This window comes from Pristiophorus japonicus, chromosome 10, assembly GCF_044704955.1.
Source record: "Pristiophorus japonicus isolate sPriJap1 chromosome 10, sPriJap1.hap1, whole genome shotgun sequence".
In the NCBI taxonomy this organism is placed as follows: Eukaryota; Metazoa; Chordata; class Chondrichthyes; family Pristiophoridae; genus Pristiophorus; species Pristiophorus japonicus.
Genome location: NC_091986.1, coordinates 200,793,150 through 200,811,863, shown reverse-complemented (window position 1 = coordinate 200,811,863; position 18,714 = coordinate 200,793,150). Strand labels below are relative to the sequence as shown.

Here is an 18,714-nt window from a genome sequence, read left to right as displayed (position 1 = left end):
TGTCCTAATACCTCTTTATATGGCTCAAATGTTGTCTGATTACGCTGCTGTGAAGCACCTTGGGGCATTTTACCATGTTAAATGTGCTATATAAATGCGATTTGTCGTTGCTGTGAAGCAGAACTGCCATGCTGTTCTTGTGATCGTAATATGACTCCTGCCTTTGTTGCCAAACTGAGTAAGACAGTTCTCACTGAAAGTAAACCAATAGACTAAAGAAATGAACAATTTCTTGACCATGAACTTTATGAAGTTCTGCGTTGATTCTCAAGATATCTAAGTTGCAACCATGAGACCAGGTCTATTTTGAAGAACTAAGATAATAATTGAACGATTTGCATCTATTTAGTACAGTCTCAGAAACATTTCAAAGTGATTCATGCGCATTTTGATAGTTATCTGGGACTGATAATCTGAGGAAAGTGTCTCTAGATAAACACTCCAAAGTTATACCACAACAAGACAGCAAATCTAATGATATGATTTTCATTTATATATTGTATTAATTGAAAGAACAGAAACTTTTAGTGACCAGACCCAATAACCACTGCTGGCATTGAAGTGCAAGCTTATGATGTGAGGTGTTGGTCCTTCAGAGTCTCATAAACCACCATTGTCTCAATTTAAAAATTCTCATCCTCATGTTCAACACCTCCATGGCTTCTCCTTTTCTATCTCTCTAACCCACTCTGTACAGCCCTCCGAGAACTCTGCGGTCCTCCAACTCTAGACTCTTTTGCATTCCCCACTGCCTTCGCTCCATCATTGGAGACCACGTTCAACTGTTGAGGCCCTGAGCTGCCTAAACCTCTCCGCCTTTAAGACACTCCTTTTCACCCAACACATTTTCGTCATCTGCCCTCATATCTCCTTATGTGGCTCGGTGTCAAATCCTGTGAAGCACCTTGGGATGATTCACTACGTTAAAGGCGCTATATAAATGCAAATGGTTGTTATTTCATTCAGTCATGCCGACATTGAACAGTGCCTCTCAGAAAAGCTGCAGGGCCACACAAGATTCCTAAGCTGGCAAATCAGCTGATTACCCAGGTCTCCAGAAAACTCCGAACCCAATTCATGACCAGAATTTCACCCTATCCAAGACATTGTAGGATCAAGAGTGTGATTGAAATGTAGCATCTGTTTGATTAACATTATTACACACTGTTTGAAATTCAAGGCTAAAGCATTGTTTTCCTTCACATTTTGATCTTTTCTTCTGTTAAAAAAAAAAGATCTGTTCCTTCCACCCATTCTTGAGCTCACCCCCTTGTGCCACGTGGCAGTCCCCTAACATCAGATTGGTCACAAGATCTGCTCCCAGTGTTCAGCACCACTCTGTAACCAGCCACTGGGGAGCATGATGATCCAGAAGTAAGTCAGACAGCGCTTCCGGTGGGGAAACACCTGATACCTGTTCTGTGCAAGGCTATGGGTTATTCAGGTTACAGGGCTTTGCTACTTCACAATCCATATTCAGGGGCTGCAATAAGGATATTTCAATAAAGTGGTTACAGCATCAGTCTGCTGCTGCATGTTCTAATGTTGATGTTATTAAAATTTGTGTGATAATGCAAATAGAAGTTATCTTGTTGTCTGAGTTGGACTGGAAGTTCCCATAGCCCTAATCTACACCACCCCTTCAATGGGTCAATCAAGATCAAGTTATACCCAAGGGTCACAATGAAACCAGGTTCACGATCTGTTCTTTCTTGTAGTACACCATAGAAACACAGAAACATAGAAAATAGGTGCAGGAGTAGGCCATTAGCCCTTTGAACCTGCACCACCATTCAATATGATCATGGCTGATCATGCAACTTCAGTACTCTGTTCCTGCTTTCTCTCCATACGCCTTGATCCCTTTAGCCATAAGAGCCACATCTAACTCCCTTTTGAATATATCTAACGAACTGGCCTCAACAACTTGTCGAGAACCCATGTAGGGATGCCACCTCTTACCAAGTCCAAAAGCAGACATGGGCACATAGCAATACCCTAGCTTCAGCACCAGAGATCTCCTAGATTTCAGAAAGTGATGGAACAAACATTCTGTCAGATCGTGGCCCAAGCTATAAACTACAGAGCAGATTTATTAACAGTACTAGATAAACAGTAGCAAAGACATTGCAGCCGATCTATTTTGTCAGGTGTACAGAATGTCAGATTAAATTTTCCACTGCCAAGAGTGGGAAATGGGCAGGTGTTCCGCCTCACCGAAGCAACACCAGATTTCAACTGTGGCATTATTTCCAGAGGGAGGGAACTCGTGACGTACATTGTGCCCACCTCAAACAGATGAGTGCATAATTCAAATATTTATTTGGGGTTATGGAAGTCCTGTATGCCATTTGCCCAATGTTTGGGAGTGCAGGATCATAGAATCATAGAAAATTATGACACAGAAGAAGATCATTCAGCCATCATGTCCGTGCCGGTCGAAAAAGAGCCACCCAGCCTATTCCCACCTTCCAGCGCTAGGTCCGTAGCCTTGTAGGTTACGGCTCTTTAAGTGTACATCCAAGTACATTTTAAATGAGGGTTTCTACCTCTACCATCCTTTCAGGCAGTGAGTACCAGACCCCACCATCTTCTGGGTGAAGACATTTTTTCTCATTTCCCCTCTAAACCTCCTACCACTTACTTTAATCTATGTCCCCTGGTTATTTCCCCGTCTGCTAAGGGAATAGGTCCTTCCTATCCACTCTATCTAGGCTCCTCATAATTTTATACACCTCAGCCTCCTCTGTTCCAATGAAAACAGCCCCAGTCTATCCAATCTTTCGTCAAAGCTAGTTTTCCAGTCCTGGCAACATCCTCCTAAATCTTCTCTGTACCCTCTCTAGTGTAATCACATATTTCCTGTAATGTGGTGACCAGAACTGCACGCAGTACTCCAGCTGTGGCCTAACTAGTGTTTAATACAGTTCAAGCATAACTTCCCTGCTCTTGTATTCTATGCCTCGGCTAATAAAAGCATTCCATATGCCTTTTTTAACTACCTTATCGACAGGATGTTGTCTCTAAAAGAACTCCCTGTGAAATGGACATCCAAGGGTTGCTAGGAAATCAGCTGGTTTAAAAGGCACAGAAAAATACATCGAATCTGCAATATATCAGTCATTTCTTGACCGTTTTCTTTTTCTCTCTGCTAGCAATTCTGAGCCTGTCCAGAGATTTTTTTTCCTCCACAGGCTGACAGTCACCTTTAATCCTCTCCTTCTGTTTAAATGTTATTTATAAACCTCTGGTGCGCTCCCACTGCTGCACCTCCCAAATCTGCACCTGCAGCTATGCAGGTGAGATAACCTCAGAAAATTGGAACACACTTTGATTAGAGTCTGTCTCATCTGCACCAATAGCAGGAAATCCATTCCTTCTTGAACATAGAAAATAATAAAACAGTCGCAATCTAGCATGAAGACTGGCAATAAAGCTGGACCGACGATGTGTTTCCTTAGCAATAACTCTACATGTGGTTCATTGTCTAATTGCCATGAAGTCTCCTGTTTCTCCTTTGATGGCCTCAGAAGAACTGCTGAACTGGAATATAATCCTGGTACCCTTTCAAATTTACCAAGGAACAGAGATAATCAGCTGAAATAAAGCTGCCAAGGTTGGCTCACTAGTAGCACTGAGTCAGGGAGGTTGTGGGGTCAAGCCTCACTCCAGAGACTTGAGCACATAATCTTGGCTGGCACTTATCATCATCATCATAGGCAGTCCCTCGGAATCGAGGAAGACTTGCTTCCACTCCTAAAGTGAGTTTTTTGGTGGCTGAACAGTCCAATACGAGAACCACAGACCCTGTTATAGGTGGGACGGACATTCGTCGAGGGAAGGAATGGGTAGGACTGGTTTGCCGCACGCTCCTTCCGCTGCCTGCGCTTGACCTCTGCATGCTCTCGGTGCTGAGACTCGAAGAGCTCAACGCTCTCCCGGATGCACTTTCTCCACCTCGGGCGGTCTTCGGCCAGGGTCTCCCAGGTGTCAGTGGTGATATCGCACTTTATCAGGGAGGCTTTGAGGGTGTCCTTATAACGTTTCCACTGCTCACCTTTGGCTCGTTTGCCATGAAGGAGCTCCACATAGAGCATTTGCTTAGGGAGTCTCGTGTCTGGCATGCGAACTATGTGGCCTGCCCAGCGAAGCTGATCAAGTGTGGTCAGTGCTTCAATACTGGGGGTGTTAACCTAGACGAGGACACTGATGTTGGTGCACCTGTCCTCCCAGGGATTTGCAGGATCTTGCGGAGACATCATTGGTGATATATCTCCAGCGACTTGAGGTGCCTTCTATTCACCGTCCATGCCTCTGATCCATACAGGACGGTGGGTATTACTACAGCCCTGTAGACCATGAGCTTGGTGGTAGATTTGAGGGCCTGGTCTTCAAACACTCTTTTCCTCAGACGGCCGAAGGCTGCACTGGCCACTGGAGGCGATGTTGAATCTCCGCATCAATGTCTGCCCTTGTTGATAGGAGGCTCCAGAGATATGGGAAATGGTCCACGTTGTCCAGGGTCGCGCCGTGAATCTTGATGATTGGAGGGCAGTGCTGTGCGGCGAGGACAGGCTGGTGGAGGACCTTTGTCTTACGGATGTTAAGTGCTTTCATATGCTTCAGTGAATACATTGACTATATCCTGGAGTTCAGCCTCGGGCGTCGTCCGCGTACTGCAGCTCAACGACAGAGGTTGGGGTGATCTTGGACCTGGCCTGGAGGTGATGAAAGTTGAACAGCTTCCCACTGGTTCTGTAGTTTAGTTCCATTCCAGCAGGGAGCTTGTTGACTGTGAGGTGGAGCATGGCGGCGAGGAAGATTGAGAAGAGGGTTGGAGCGATGACACACCAGTGCAGTGCTGAGGGAGCGCTGCACTGTTGGAGGAGCTGTCTTTCGAATGAGACGTTAAACCGAGACCCCGTCTGCCCTCTCAGATGGACAGAAAAGATCCTAGGGCACTATTTGAAGAAGAGCAAGGATGTTCTCCCCGGAGTCCTGGCCAATATTTATCCCTCTACCGACATCTAAAAACAGAAGATCTGTTTTTTTTAAATCTGTTTGTGGGAGCTTGCTTGTGCACAAATTGGCTCTACGTTTTCTACAGTACAACAGTGACGACACTTCAAAAGTACTTCATTGGCTGTAAAGCATTTTGGGATGCCCTGAGGTTGTGAATGGTGTTTTAAAATGCAAGTCTTTCTTTTTTCTTCTTATGTACACAGAGAGTAAGCAGTTAATAGATACCAATTACTGAATCCACTTGTCAGATAGTTGCAACCTATTTTACTCTGATGGACCATTCAGAAAGTATAACAAGCCATTGTGCTATTAGTTCTCAGCTGAAGAACATCTACTCTTAATGATATTTTGCAAATGCAATGTTTTTGCACAGCAAGAATGACCCGGCTATTCAATTGAATACAAAATTCCTGTTGTCGCAGCTTGTAGATTTTGAGCAGAATCCTGGCTGAGATCAAAATTTAAAGAGGCTGTCAGTTTCCTGTCGATAGATGCCAAAATACATAGACTTATGAACAGAATTGAGACTGAAATTACCCGTTGTTCACAGTGCCCGATAACTCCGAAAGAAAGGACTTGCATTTATATAGCGCCTTTCACGACCTCAGGACGTCCCAAAGCGCTTTACAGCCAATAAAGTACTTTTGAAGTTAGTCACTGTTGTAATGTAGGAAACGCGACAGCCAATTTGCGCGCAGCAAGTTCCTACAAACAACAATAATGACCTGATAAACTGGTTTTTAGCGATGTTGATTGAGGGATAAATATTGGCCAGGACACCAGAGAGCACTTCACTGCACTTCTTCGAAATAATGCCTTGCAACCTTTTACTTCCACCTGAGAGGGCAGACGGGACCTCGGTTTAGCGTCTCATCCGAAAGACGGCAGCTCTGGCAGTGCAGCACTCCCTCAGCGCTACACTGGGTGTTTCAGCCTAGATTTTTTTGCTCAAGTCTCTGGAGTGGGACTTAAACCCATGACCTTCTAACTCAGAGATGAAGATGCTACCCACTGAGCCACTGCTGACAACCCAAGAGAGGAGTCTGATTGTTCAGTTAGCCAACATTTTGTGCAGCCTCCCCTCTCTTGTTGCACATTGTCACCTACCCCCCGCCCCCACCCTCTCCAGAGACTCTCAGCTAACTTGCCTCTTGCACATCATAGTACGTTACTGAGCCAGAAACACTAAGAAGATCCTGATTTCAGTCCATGTACTGAATTAACAGATCTCAGCTGGAATAATGGAGAGAGGGTTACAATTGAGAGTGTGCTTGTGTACAAGTCAGGTAAAGACAGGATCTGCCTCATAGAATCATAGGGTAATGCAGCAAAGAAGGAGGTCATTCAGCCCATTCAGCCCAGAAAGAGCTATCCAATTACTCCCACTCTTCTTCTTTTTCCCCATTGCCCTGCAAGTTTTTCCACTTTAAGTATTTAGCCTAGTCCCTCCCGAAAGTTATTATTGGATCTGCTCCTACCACTGTAATATATGCACCTGCGAGGATGCTCACAGGTTAAGAGCTGTTGCCTGGCCAAGGTGGCCATTAATGGGTCCAGGCAGCGGGCAGTCGAGGGAGTCGTTCAGCCTGACTGCCTGCCTCTCTTCCGCGGTTACATCCGAGTCAGGGTGTCCCTGGAGATAGAGCACACGGTGTCCACCGGTATGCTCACGGCCTGGAGTGCTTCATCACCCCCGGTAACCAAATTTTAATTTGACCATTTAAGGTTCACAAAGTTTTATTTGTTAATTTGTCGGTTCTAGTGCCCCTTTAATAAGCTTTATAGTTTAATTAAAATAGTTGTAGAGCTGTTGCATTGTGTGTGGCGTAACCAGTCACGTGATGTTCACAAGACTCAATAAAACCCCAGCCAGTTGGGTTCAGGGGATCCACGATGAGGCAGGTGGTTGTGAGCCTGGTGCATGGACTGGTAATGTGCAGTGCGATTGTTAAACCTTTTGCTAATCAACCAACTAGTTCTTAATAGCAATGCGTTGCTATGAATTCTTAAGCAAAGGATCCATGAAACAAAAACGTTACAACCACCCTTTCAGGCAGCACATTTTAGATCATAACAACCCGCCGCGTATAAACATTTTTCCTAATGTCGCCTCGGGATCTTTTGCCAATTACCTTAAAATTCTCCCACATTAGGAATGGTTAGAAGGGGGCGGAGAGGGCCACTGGTGCCAATGGAATTGTATCATTGGTGAGAGGATTCTTTTCTTAATGCTAATGCACAAAACAGATGCCTGCCTCATGTACATTCCCGTACAAAACATAAATCACTTGAATTGCATGCCTTAAAATTAAAGTCAACTGACAAAAAGCACTGCAAGCCTATTGAGCACAGACAAGGAAACGGACACAATGCCCTCAGCACATGGCTTCCCTGACCTCGGCTGGCAGTGAGGGTTAAGGAAGGATGTCTGAAGTGGTATAAATAGGTACGACGCATTAGGGAGGGCCGGAACCACATCATATGCATGAAAGTAGCCCCATGACATTAATAAATCTTTGCAAATGACCCATTACTCACCGTGTCACACCTGCGGTATAAACCTGTGTTGTGATTTGAGAAAACATCAGCCCTTTCTCATGCACGGTAATGAAAGCTGTCATCTGTGCAGGACTGCAAGTGCATAGCTGATGGAAAACAGGTGCAATCCAGTTATTATGTGCCTTAAAGAATGATAGCTCAGCCATCTGGGTCAACGACTCTTGATTCTCTGAGGCAGCTGCTCAGAATGTGTGCTCTGTCTGGAGTAACAGTGAACCCCCCCCGCCCCCCCGCTCTTCCCCCTCCCCTTCCTTGCTATGCAGATGTTTCAATGTCATCTCTGGCTCACGAAGGCAGGGCCACTGGTCGTTCATGAATTCATTCCACAGCAGTAAGAACAATTACTGGAAAATGAGGGATATTGTTTCGCGCGAGCAACCCGTGATTATTAGATAAAGGTTTTGAGTTCCAGTGCAGCAGTGCTGTTGACAGCGAGGGACGGTGTGGGTAATCTCGGCTGGGGTCAACGCCCTTGGACAAGGGAAGAGGGGAGGGGAGGCGGAATTCAGCCAGGATTCCTAGTCCAGCAATGACCCCTGCTGGAAATTGTAAGGAGCAGTTCAGACTCAGCTGTAATGTCCTCCATGGTTAGAAAGCCTGCTGACACTCTCGGCTCGCACGTAAATAATGTCCGCTCGGACAAGATACCAGAGATACTTGTGGAATTATATTCCAGTGTGAGTTAGTGACCTTCGTGTCAGCGTGACTCAATGGGTCACACTCTCGCCTCTAAGTCAGAAGGTTGTGGGTTCAAGTCACACTCCAGACACTTGAGCACAAAAATTTAGGCCGACACTCCAGTGCAGTGCTGAGGGAGTGCTGCACTGTTGGAGATGTGTCTTTCAAATGAACTGTTAAACCGAGGCCCCGTCTGCTCTCTCAGGTGGATGTAAAAGATCCCATGGCACTAATTCGAAGAAGAGCAGAGAAGTTATTCCCAGTGTCCTGGCCAATATTTATCCCTCAATCAACATCACTAAAACAGACTATCTGGCCATTATCACATCACTGTTTGTGGGAGCTTGCTGTGCACAAATTAGCTGCTGCATTTCCTACATTACAATAGTGACTACATTTCTAAAGTACGTAATTTGCTGTAATGCGCTTTGGACATCCTGAGGTCATGAAAGGCATTGTATAAGTTCAAGTCTTCCTTCAGGACATAAAGGAGAAAAAATTTGGAGGAGAAAATAAATAATCAAATATGAAAAATTAGCCAGCCCTGTGTTTTGCTGAGGCAAGGAATTACTAGAAATGATTGGACAGCTGTGATTATTACATGAAGAGTCTGATCTCCTCCATTCTTCCTGTCTGAGCCTAGATAGTAAGAGTCAGCTGGCTACTGGGAGGCGGGTGGGGGGGTGTGCGATTTTTACCCTGTCTGCCTGGCAAAAAACGGGCAGGTGGGCAGTTAAAGTCTCCCAGGTTGCTTCGAAGCTCTGGAGTGGTCAGAAGCAGACCGTTCCCGAATTTAACCTGCTCAACTGAGCAGGCGGCAAGTACCGTGGAGCCTTTTTCTCCTACATATGCAGGTTAGGTCTGGATGATGCCATTGGACCCTGACTGCAATTTTAACTTGGCGGAACGAGCGGGAAGACGCAGTGATTCCCCCCGCCAGGGGAAGACAGCGCCAAAGACGATCTGTGCCAGAAAAGGCCCAAACAGGTAAGATTTTTTTTTAATGTCTTTACTTATGGTGCTCCTCATGGCCCCACAAAGAATGCTTAGGTCTCCCATGCCACAGACTTGCCCCCGCCCCCCCCCCCACCCCCGCCACCCCGGCATTCCTGATCAAGAGACCCCCCACAGAATGGCCCTAGCAGCCAATCCCTCCAACTACCCGCTGTTCGCTTCTGCAAATTGGAGGGAGAGGAGGAGATGGAGAAGGAGGTTGTCACTGTTCACTTGCATGAAGCGTGTGCCATTTTTAATTTGCGTGAGGAGAAGAATGCCCATTGGCCCGATTTTAACGCCGGACCGGTTTGGGGTGGGCGAGTAGCAGTGTGAATGTCATCATCATAAGCAGTCCCTCGGAGTCGAGGATGACTTGCTTCCACATTAAAAATTAGTTCTTAGGTGACTGATAAGTCCAATGCGAGAACCATAGTCTCTGTCGCAGGTTGGACACACGGTGGTTGAAAGGACATTTGATATGTCTTTACTATACAGTATAAATGCACCCAAGACCCATACTTGAGAGAAGGTCACTCTGTGACCAGTTACCTTTATTACCAAGACCTCAAGTGATGAAGGTGGATGGAGCTTCCCCTTTTATACCTGAAAGTCCAGGTTAGGAGTGTCTCGCACAAGTTCACCTCCTTGTGGTCAATGTGCTCAAGGTGTACAATTTAGGTCAGCTTATACATGGGTTACAATGATAGTTGAATACATGACAATGTTGGTTGAATTGCCGGTTTGTTGAAGTGCTTGAGTTGTCGAGCGCTCCTTCTGCCGTTTGCGCTTGGTCTCCAATTGCTCCCGGCAAAGAGACTCAAGGTGTTCGGTGCCTTCCCGGAGTATTATCTTCCACTTTGAGCGATCTTGCGCTAGGGATTCCCAGGTGTCGGTGGGGATGTTGCACTTTTTTCAAGGAGGTCTTGAGGGTGTCCTTTAAGCGTTTCCTCTGGCCACCTGGGGCTCGTTTGCCCTGTCGGAGCTCAGAGCGCTTGCTTTGGGAGTCTCGTATCGGACGATGTGGCCCATCCATCGGATCAGATCCAGCGTGGTCAATGCTTCGATGCTGAGCATGTTGGCCTGAGTGAGAACACTGACGTTGTTACGCCTATCCTGCCAATGGATTTGCAGGATCTTCCGGAAGCAGCATTGGTGGTACTTCTCCAGTGCTTTGAGGTACCTGCTATACATAGTCCATGTCTCTGAAGCATATAGGAGGGCGGGTATCACTATTGCTCTGTAGTGATACCCGCTTTGTACCGTGTTTAAGGTTCTGGTCTTCAAACACTCTCTTCCTTAGGTGACCAAAGGCTGCGCTGGCACACTGAGGGTGGTATTGGACTTGTCATCGACGTCTGACAGTAGGCTCCCGAGGTATGGAAAATGGTCCACATTGTCCAAGGCCCCATCATGGATTTTGATAATCGGGGGACAAGGCTGTGTGGCGGGGGCATGTTGATAGAGCACCTTTGTTTTACGGATGTTTATAGTAAGGCCCATGGTAAAGGTTTTTGACGATGGTTTGGAGTTCGTCCTCCGAGTGAATGCAAACACTCGCGTCATCTGCGTATCGTAATTCGATGACAGAGGATGGCACGACCTAGGATCTGGTCTGAAGACGACAGAGGTTGAACAGTTTCCGGTTTGTTCTATAGATTATCTCCACTCCAGCGGGGAGCTTGTTGAGGGTGAGATGGAGCATTGCAGCAAGGAAGATCGAGAAGAGTGTTGGTGCGATGACACAGCCTTGCTTCAACCTGGTTCACACATGAATTGCATCTGTGGTGGATTCATTGGCCAGGATCACGGCTTGCATGTCATCGTGAAGCATACGGAGGATGGTGACAAATTTTTGAGGACAGACGAATTTGAAGAGTACACTCCATAATCCATCATGGTTGACAGTGTCAAAGGCCATTGTCAGGTCAAAGAAGGCCATGAACAGAGGTTTGTGCTGTTCCCTGCATTTCTCTTGAATTTGTCACGCGGTGAAGATCAGGTCCATTCTGCCCCTTAGTGGGCGGAATCCGCATTGCGACTCTGGTAGGAGCTCTTCTGCACCATCATAGGCAGTCCCTCGGAATCGAAGAAGACTTGCTTCCACTCTAAAAATGAGTCCTTAGGTGGCTGACCAGTCCAATACAAGAACCACAGTCCCTATCACAGGTGCGACTGATAGTCGTCGAGGGAAAGGGCGGGTGGGACTGGTTTGCCGCACGCTCTTTCCGCTGCCTGTGCTTGATTTCTGCATGCTCTCAGCGATGAGACTCGAGGTGCTCAGCGCCCTCCCATATGCACTTCCTCCACTTAGGGCGGTTTTGGCCAGGGACTCCCAGGTGTCGGTGGGCTGTTGAACTTTATCAGGGAGGCTTTGAGGGTGTCTTTGTAATGTTTCCTCTGCCCACCTTTGGCTCACTTGCCGTGAGGGAGTTCTGAGTAGAGCGCTTGCTTTGGGAGCCTCGTGTATGGCATGCAAACGATGTGGCCTGCCCAGAGCAGTGTTTCAATGTTGTGGATGTTGGCCTGGTCAAGGACGCTAACGCTGGTGCGTCTGTCCTCCCTTCGGATTTGTAGGATCTTGCAGAGACATCTTTGGTGGTATTTCTCCAGCGACTTGAGGTGTCTACTGTACATGGTCCATGTCTCTGAGCCATACAGGAGGGCAGGTATTACTACAGCCCTGTAGACCATGAGCTTGGTGGAAGATTTGAGGGGTTGGTCTTCAAACACTCTTTTCCTCAGGCGGCCGAAGGCTGCGCTGGCGCACTGGAGGCGGTTTTGAATCTCGTCGTCAATGTCTGCTCCTGTTGTCTGCTTCAGGGAGAAGGCGGTTGTGAAAGATTCTTGCAATAGCTTTCCCTGTGGTTGACAGCAGGGAAATTCCTCTGTAGTTACCGCAATCGGACTTATCTCCTTTCTTGAAGACGGCCACAATTACGGCGTCTCTGAGATCCGCATGCTCTCCTCCTTCCAAATAAGAGAAATTAGCTCATGTATTCGCACCAATAGTGTTTCTCCACCATGCTTTAGTGCTTCGGCGGGTATTCCATCGGCCTCTGAGGCCTTGTTGTTCTTCAGTTGTCGAATGGCCTTTTCAACCTCATGCAAGTTTGGGGCTGTGCTGAGATGGTGGCGCATAGCGTGGAGTCGAGTACACACACGTCGAAGACAGAGTCTCGGTTAAGGAGATCTTCAAAGTTCTCCTTCCGCGAGCACTGACTGCCTCTCTGTCCTTGATGAGAACTTCTCCGTTCTTCGACCGCAGTGCGGTAGGGCCTCGGATGCTTGGGCCGTAGTTGGTCTTTACTGCACTGAAGAATCCACACATGGTTGTTGGCAAGTTGCTTTCTCCACCCACCATCTGTTCTTTAGATCGCAAATTTTTTGTTGGGCCTCGGCCTTCAGATGTCTGTAGATCTGCTCTCTTGCGCTCGAGTTGTCTTGCTGTTTCCAATTGAAGAATGCCTTGCGCTTGCAGCTTATTAACTCCTGGAGCTCCTGGTCACTCTCGTCGAACTAGTCTTGATGTTTCCTGGTCGAGTGACAGAGCGGCTCCTCACAGGTCTTAAATATGGAGGCCTTGAAGGCAGACTGCGTCTCTGGATCACTTTGAGTCGCCAGACTGAAGAAATGTTTCCTCATCTCCCCTCGAATCCTCCCACCAACTACTTCAAATCCATGCCCCCTGGTTATTGACTCCACTGCAAAATGAAATAGGTCTAGAGTGGCTATCTAGACCCCTCATAATTTTATACACCTCAATTAAATCTCCCCTCAGCCTCCTCTATTCCAAGGAAAACAACCCCAGTCTATCCAATCTTTCCTCATAGCTAAATTTTTCCAGCCTGGCAACATCCCCATAAATCTCCTCTGCACCTTTTCTAGTGCAATCACATCCTTCCTGTAATGTGGTGACCAGAACTGCACGCAGTACAGTGCAGATGTGCCTCATCACCCAATAGTGCAGGACTCCAATGCATGAGGAGCCTTTGATTGCATATCGGCCCCAATGGACGTTGAAGAATGAGAAAAATATGTTTGGTGGCCCTGACATCCCTCAAATCAAAATGATTAAACGTGACAATGCCACTGACAGCCATCTGGCATCCAGTCTGATTCTTACAGGCCCTCTGGTTCCTGGCAACATCCTGATTCAATTGTACTTCCTTGTTGTGGCTACATTGTACCCTGTTGTTCTCCCGCAAAAAAAAATAGATTCCTGAACTGCAAGCTGGCATCTCGCAAAACAACTGAGGTGTCCGACCAAGTTTTCTCGAGAATAGCAAGAAGGTAAAAGGTCTTCGAAGTATAATGTTAGCACTGGAGTAACAGCTCAGCAGTTTTACTTTAGCCCTTGTTCATCTGCCTCTGCAGTTTTCAGGTAATGGTCATATTTAAATGAGGGCCGTGCCAAATAGCTGTCTCCTTCATTTAAGGCCCTCCTTCCACATTTTAGAGCAACCGCTGACAAGGTCCCTGACTCTGATGAATCATCGGATGATGTGAACCTTCAAGCATATAAAGCACCAAAGTGACTCATGGGTCATACTCTCAAGTCAGTCACAACCTACACGAGCAGTCATTCCCTACTATACATCCTCCATCTTACAAGAAACACTGTACGTTTGAATTACATGGAAAATACAGCACAGAAACAGTCCATTCAGCCCACCTGGACCATGTCGGTGTTTGTGCTCCACACCAGCCTCCTCCCATTCTACGTCATCTCACCCTTTCAGCATATCCGTCAATTCCTTTCTCCCTTGGGTACTTACCTAGCTTCCCCTTAGATTGAAGGTGTATGAAAATAATAAAATCTACAGTTTTTAATACTAAAAGAACCAGCTATAGTGTAATGGTCCAAAGTGCAGGAACGAATGCCATGATCATATTGAATGGTGGTGCAGGCTCGAAGGGCCGAATGGCCTACTCCTGCACCTATTTTCTATATTTCGATGTTTCTATGAAGCTAGGCTAAAAAAGATGAGATAAAAGATGAGGTGAGTAAATTATTCTCAGGTAGAAAGAATAAGGTGGATAACGGGCCACACGTTGAGCATTCATGCGTGATGGAAGCAGCTGGCTGGCTGGCCTCACATCATAATACAATGTCAGTTAATTTCATGTTTTGTGGCACTCCCAGTGCTTAGTATAGGACCACCATAGTAGTTGGAGAAATGGATTATCAGTTATTCCATCAGTTAAAGAAAGAAAGACTTGCATTTACATATGCCTTTCATGACCACCAGATGGGTCTCAAAGCACTTTACAGCCAACGAAGTGCTTTTGGAGTGTAATCACTGTTGTAATGTTGTAATGGCAGCTCAATTTCCGCACAGCAAGCTCCCACAAACAGCAATGTGATAATGACCAGATAATCTGTTTTTGTTATGTTGATTGAGGGATAAATATTGGCCAAGGAGAACTCCCCTGCTCCTCTTCGAAATAGTGCCATGGGATCTTTTACGTCCACCTGAGAAAGCAGGTGGGACCTCGGTTTAACATCTCATCTGAAAGTGTGGGACCGGAAAATATAATTCTCAAAAAGGGAGTATTTGGCAGATATCCTAACATAGACAGATAGCGTAGAAAAACTAGACGAATTATCTAGAATAGGGAAACTTTATCTTAGAAGAACACGAGATAATAATACAAAGGAGGATTGAAACACTCCAGTTTGTCTGTCATCAATAACAAATATAATCAAGGGCACATAGGTCTAGGAACAAGTTCTTTATAATTACTTAACTGTAAAATAATGATGTAGCACGTAACTAATCAGATAAGAGGAGCACGGAAGTGACATAATGAAATTGTATGTACCAATGAAATTGTTGTAACTAGGCGAGGATTTGTGACATGTTAGGGAAAACAACCAATGGAAAACTTCAGCACGTATGCTTCATGATTTTGTATGTATTTTGAATGTATAAAAATAGCAGCCCCGAAGCAGCTCAGAGAGAACGGCTGGTTTGGGTCACTGAGTTAATGAACTCGAATTGAAGCTGTCTCTCCCTCAATCGAGTGCTTTACAATAAACGATTCTTTTCTCCGAAACAGACCAGTGTTGAGTATCTTTGTAATACTCCACAACATCCACCAACTGTGAGGAGACAGATTTTAATTGACTGAAAATTACTTTAAAAATCTATACAGAACCATTTATAGTTTAATTAGTGTACACAAGTCAGTTTGGTAGAAATTACATATTTTTTAATATTTAAAAACTTCTAAAAGGTGTCTATTAGTGTCCTTGCACCTAAAAAAAAAAGCTTAATTTTAAGAATATCCTCGAAGGGCCGCAAATGGGCACAATTAGCGGAATCTCGCCATGGTGACTAATTCGTTCTGGGGGCGTGATCAGTTATGTGGGTGATGCCAGCTTCCAGCACAATTTTTTTAAAGCCCAAAAGATCTCAGAAACTCGATTTGCGCAGGACATAACTTGCGCTTTAAATTCCGTGATCTTTTGCGTGGTTTGCCCGATTTCGGAAGAGTTGCGCAGGAAAACCAGAGAGCTGTGGAGGCTAGGTCATTGAATATATTTAAGGCGGAGATAGACAGATTTTTGAGCGATAAGGGAGTAAAGGGTTATGGGGAGCGGGCAGGGAAGTGGAGCTGAGTTTATGATCACATCAGCCATGATCTTATTAAATGGCGGGGCAGGCTCGAGGGGCCGTATAGCCTACACCTGCTCCTATTTCTTATGTTCTTGTTCTTATGAAAAACCAGCAGAACCTAGCGGAAACACTATCCCAATGGGTCTATCTCATAATTTGGTCACACGTGTGACAGTGTGGCAGCAGTGTGGGATTTATCCATTGAAACCAAAAACATTGTTTACATGCCATACATTGGCAAAGTAACAATTGTCATAATTTCCTTTCAGAAAGTCAAATGAGAAAGAATTCAAATGTTGCTCCTAATATTATACACAATGTCTCTCTGTCTCTCTCTCTTGTCTCTCTCTCTGTCTCTCCCTCTCTCTGTCTATCCCCCTCTCTGTCTCTCCCCCTGCCCCTCTCTCTCTGTCTCTCTCTGTCTCTCCCTCTCTCTGTCTATCCACCTCTCTGTCTCTCCCCCTGCCCCTCTCTCTCTGTCTCTCCCTCTCTCTATCTCTCCCACTGCCCCTCCTTCTCGGACGATTGTTCTAAGTGATTGCCCCATATTATTCCCAGTGGTGAGGCTGCTGTATTATCACCGTGTGGGGCCTGTTTCTCTATGTCGACCTGCCATGGGTCCTGGTGCTATTTTCGTGTTGTACACTGAAGTCCATCTCACTCCCTGCACACCCTGTCTGATATAAACTCTGCCAGAGACAGTCAGTCCTCCCTCAGCTACGGAGGGTGTAAGGTTCTGCAAAACCAACCACGGAGACATGTGGCAGGGAGAATGGGAAGATGCCATGTTTTAAATGACCAACTGCAGCCAACAGCCTGTAAACCGCAGAGGATGATGGGACTCTGGCCACCCTGTACAGACAAAATCTCCCCAGTAAATACACAAGGCAACACAAAGGGTATCAGTTTGAATAATTAAACAAAGGCCCACAGGTCTGATGCAATCAGTTTGGCCAGCCCAGATGGAGTGGCACCTCTGTCGAGATAGTGAACAATCATCTTCATTCCAGACAGATCGATACACATCGAATTGCCATTCACACCCTATGAACAGACGATAAGAAAAGCTGCAAAAACACACAAGGAAGTTGGAGAGGTTGGAGGTTTTGGAAGCAGCTGGAGAGAGGTTTGAAGCAATTGGAGAGAGCTTTTGGTTGTTGGAGTCAGCTTGTGGGAGTTGTCAGCTTTTCACAGGACCCTCGCTCTGGGGAAGGTGTGCTTAACTCCAGCAGCTTTTTGCTTAGGAGACAACCGAGAGGCAAAGAGAAGAAACCGACGCAACATCGAGGAGAAAAACCGAACTGACCAACAATGTAAAACCCACCCCAGAGGGACCCGAGCTGAAATAAGTGCACCCCCGAACCCCGGAGTTGATAGGATTGTGAGTGTAGCCCAAACCCCCTCACAGACTCAATTTAGGATAGGAATTGGTAGGAAGGGTGGAAGTGGGAGGTGGGGTTGTGTGTGAGTGGAATGTTTTGACCTCTTATTTTCCCCGTCCCTGCTGTGAGATTTTTCGTGTTGTTGAGTGAGATTGTGCCATTACTGCTATTTATGACCTCTTCCTATGCCCTCTATCTTGGTGTTTACTATTCTAAATAAACATTAGCCATTTTGTACTCTTATCCACTATGTCTGGTGCCTCATTACTCATCCATCCTCATAAATCGCACGTACAGAACTCCAGGGGAGTGTGGATTCGAACCCACACCCCAAGCTCCCCTTACCATGGCGACCACGAAGAGACGTGCGTTGAGTGAGGGTGAAGAGACAGTCAGTCTTGGTGGAGAGGAGTATAAAATAGAGGGTAGGATTGCTACGTATGTAACAGCAAGGATAAACTGCTCAAGGAAGTGGGTGCAGGCGCTGCTGAGGGCTGAACGGCCTGAGGACGCAGCAGCCAGGTGGACCCAGAGTAAAGATTATAAAAGATCAGTGGAAATGGCAGTGCGGCTGATTTGCTTTCAGAAGCAAATACAGGTCTTGGACAGGCAGGTAGACGTCCTGCAGACAGAATTAGCTGAGCAGAGAGAGGAGCTGGTAAAGACCAGCAAAGAAAAGGAAAAGCTGGATCAGGATTTAAAGTGGGAGTGGCAGGAACGAGAGAGAGATGGAGAAAGCTATCGCAACCACAAGGAGTACCTTCAGTCCCAGGTAACTGAGGGAAAAGGTTACGTCAGGGGACTGCAGGAGGAACTTGCCCAGGCTCAGAACCAGGAAAAGTTGGGAGAGGGTAAGAGTCTCCAGCTACAGGCTGCGCTTCAAGCGTGCCACAGCAGGGCAGAGGTGGATCATCGTTCCTTTCAGGAACATATTGATCGGCTCACCCTGGCTCTGGCTGAAGCCAAAGCAGCCCTGTTCTAGCCAGAGCAAAAGCTCTGGAAGTGCCCAAGACTCGAACCCCCACCCGGCCCGACTCTGGATCAGTTCCTATGGAGTGGAGGGTAGCCAATGTAACCCCACTTTTTAAAAAAGAAGGGAGAGAGAAAACAGGGAATTATAGACCGGTCAGCCTGACATCGGTAGTGGGTAAAGTGATGGAATCAATTATTAAGGATGTCACAGCAGCGCATTTAGAAAGAGGTTGACATGATAGGTCCAAGTCAGCATGGATTTGTGAAAGGGAAATCATGCTTGACAAATCTTCTGGAATTTTTTGAGGATGTTTCCAGTAGAGTGGACAAGAGAGAACCAGTTGATGTGGTATATTTGGACTTTCAGAAGGCTTTCGACAAGGTCCCACACAAGAGATTAATGTGCAAAGTTAAAGCACATGGGATTGGGGGTAGTGTGCTGACGTGGATTGAGAATTGATTGGCAGACAGGAAGCAAATAGGAG

At 46.3% G+C, this 18,714-nt stretch overlaps 1 protein-coding gene across 1 annotated transcript in view; it reads right to left on the bottom strand.

Annotated features, from left to right (window-relative positions):
- LOC139274903 (SH2 domain-containing protein 1A-like) overlaps nt 1-18,714 on the bottom strand; it is a 98,696-nt gene that overhangs the window by 30,497 nt on the left and 49,485 nt on the right. The window lies entirely within an intron of this gene.